General features: G+C 38.0%; 1 pseudogene; it reads right to left on the bottom strand.

Moving 5' to 3' along the window:
* Window positions 1-512: 512 nt before the first annotated feature.
* LOC130040981 (uncharacterized) lies at window positions 513-609 on the bottom strand (annotated as a pseudogene).
* Window positions 610-3,067: the final 2,458 nt, after the last annotated feature.

The raw sequence follows: 3,067 nt of genomic DNA, 5'->3' as shown, positions 1-3,067 counted from the left end.
TGACAAAGTGTTTAAATCTCCTACTAGTATTGTGTTGCTATCAATGTTTTTCTATAAGTCTATTAGAAGTTGTTTTAAAGTATTTTGCTGGTCTGTCATTAGGATCATATACATTGAGGAGGGTGAGTTCTTTCTGATGTACATATCCCATGATCATTAAGAAATGACCGTCACTGTCTCTGATAACCTTTAGTCTGAAGTTCTTGTGGTCTGATACTAGTATGGCCACTCCAGGTTTGCGGAGGTGATATTTTCTTGAAAACTTGTTTCCCAGCGTTTTACTTTTAGCCCATGGGTGCTTTGATTGTTCAGACATGTTTCTTGCAGGCAGCAGAATGTTGGGTTCAGTTTTCTAATTCATCTTCCTATTCTGTGCCTCTGAATTGGCACATTTAGTCCATTGACATTGAGAGAGATTGTTGTTTTGGGGATTTGTGCTCTCTTTATGTATAATTTTTGTACTTGTGGGGATTGTCTTAGCTTAAAGTATACCTGTTAATTCTTCTTGCAACAAAAATATGGAATGCTTTACAAGTTTGCATGTTATCTCTGTACAAGGACCATGCTCATCATTGTATCATTTCAATTTTAATATATGTGTTATCAAACCTATTAGGAGTTAATTTTTCCATATTTTTCTCTTCTTATTACTTTGACTGTTGTCCTTCCTCACTCCTATGGCAGACAATGATTCCTAATCAAGGAATGTATTTCAAAGCAGCATGAATAAATAGATTTAGAACTTTAATGTCCCAGAAATAAAAATATGGTTTTTACTATATTATCGTTTACCCTACCCCCTAGGCATTAGTTTTACAAAATAATTCTTTTGGAAGATGGTATATGAGTTTGTTTAATGTTGTTCCCTGAATCCTTCATTAAGAACATTAAAATAGAGCCTTTTGCTGTTCTCACCTCAGTCCTGTGTACATCTCCAGGAAAAGGTGGATGGTGTTGTCTGCACTTTGACCACCTTGAATGTATGTAGGATTTTTCTCCTGAAGGATGAGGTGAGGATCATATTGATGATTTCATTCCACCTTATTACAAGTTCAACTTGAATGGAAGGTGAGACTCATGAGGCTCCTATAAAGGACAGAACAAAGGGTCTCAGTGAAGTTTAATGGCCAACTCACATTAACAACATAGATGACTCAAAGTAACCTGTGTGCATCTTTGTGTGTAGTGAGTTTCATATCTACTGATAGTGATTGTCAGTCATGACACATGGGAAAAACAGACCTGTAATTAAAAAATCTAGTTCTCTGAGCAGAGTGGGGTCTCTGAGGTGATTGACCAAGTGCGTAGTAATTTATTACTAAGCACATAAGTATTTTGAATGATGTGTACTTTTCGATCTAAAATTAATAACAAATATGTCTAAAACGACAGTGTCCTGACCTCGCACATGGCTTTCCTCACCGAGGCCCCTTGGAGGTGCCGGGGTGAATTTCCCTCACGGACCTGATTAGAGCCCCGGCAGCTGAAGACCTCTGCAACCAGCCATAGGTAGGCTTAAGACCACCCTTCCCAAGCTTGAAGGAGCCTCATGCATGAAGGAACTGGAAGAGGAACCCAGATGTGCAGAACCGGAGGCTGAGATCTCTGTGGCTGCTCAGATCAAGACTGTGCCCCCTCCTTCCAGATCCCCCATCTTCTAATAATTCAGTGCTACAACCACGAACTGCCCCTGGATCCATGTAATGCCATCAATGGCCAACATCCAGAGACTGGATCCTATTTAGAAGACAGCAACTCTGATTGTCCAGTTCTCACTCTCAGAGAACCTGGTAGGCTTCTGCGAGTATCTTGCCCGCATGGCGGAGTCTTTGTTTCTGGTCACTGTTTCTTTTGAGGTACAGAAGCTGCTTAATTTAAGATAGTTCCCTTTGTTTATCTCTGTTTCCAGTTGCTTGGCAAGTGGCGTGTTATATTTGAAGATAGCTTTAGCTTCAATGTCGTGGAGGGATTTGCCGACCTTGTCATCTATGAACCTGAGGGATTCTGGTCTGATGTTGAGGCCTTTGACCCATTTTTATCTGACTTTTGTGCATGGTGTTAGGTAGAGGTCTGAGCCATTTTTTTTTTTTTGCATGTAGCTGTCCAGTTTTTTCTGCACCGTTTGTTAAGGAGGACTCTCTTGAACCACTTCACATTTCTTTCTCCCTTATAAAGATTAGATGATTATATATTTGAGGGTGTGTGTCAGTATATTCAATCCTTTTCCATTGGTCTGCAGCTGAGCCTTTGTTTCAGTCCCATGCTGTTCTCATTATTATAGTTTGTAGTAGAGTTTGAGGTTGGGGAAAGTGATGCCTCCATTGCCTTTTCCCCAAGAATTGCTTTAGCTATTCGTGTGCGTTTGTTGTTCCATGTGAATTTCAGGAGTGCTTGATCAATTTCTTTGAAGAATGTCATGGGTATCTTTATAGGGATCAAGTTGAATTTTTACAATGCTTCGTGGAGAATTGCCATTTTGACAATGTTAAATCTCCCATTCCATATGCAGTATATATGTTTCCATTTCCTCGTGTCCTTTTTAATTTCCTGATGTATAGGTCCTTTACCTCTTTAGTTAAGCTGATTCCAAGGTTCTTGATTTTCTGAGGCACTATTGTGAATGGGATTGCTTTTTCATGTCACTTTCTTCTCTCTCATTACTTGCATATAAAGAAGCCATAGACTTTTGGGTATTGAGTTTATAGCCTGCAATTTTACTATAAATGTCTATTGTCTCTGGGAGTTTTTCGTAGAGATTTTAGTATTCTCTGAATATAGTATGATATCTTCTGTGAAGAGTGAGAGATTATTTCTAATTTTCATACATGAAAAACACTTAATATCTTTTTCTTATCTATTTTCTCTTCCAAGTACTTCCAGTACTACATTGAACAGAAGTTCCAAAATGAATTTTTACTAAGCACATTCTGTCTGTAAATTTCTATGCTAAGAACGGTGGAATAAACAGTGATATCTTAGTAATTTACAAGTAAATTATGAAGACAGATAATTTAAAAGAATTTCTTTGTATAAATTTCCAAAATGTGTAGCTTTTATTAAATATATT

This window comes from Sorex fumeus, unplaced genomic scaffold (genome assembly GCF_029834395.1).
Source record: "Sorex fumeus unplaced genomic scaffold, SorFum_2.1 ptg000095l, whole genome shotgun sequence".
NCBI classification, from domain to species: Eukaryota; Metazoa; Chordata; class Mammalia; order Eulipotyphla; family Soricidae; genus Sorex; species Sorex fumeus.
The sequence above is the reverse complement of the archived record's forward strand: the minus strand, read 5'-3'. Positions and strand labels throughout refer to the sequence as shown.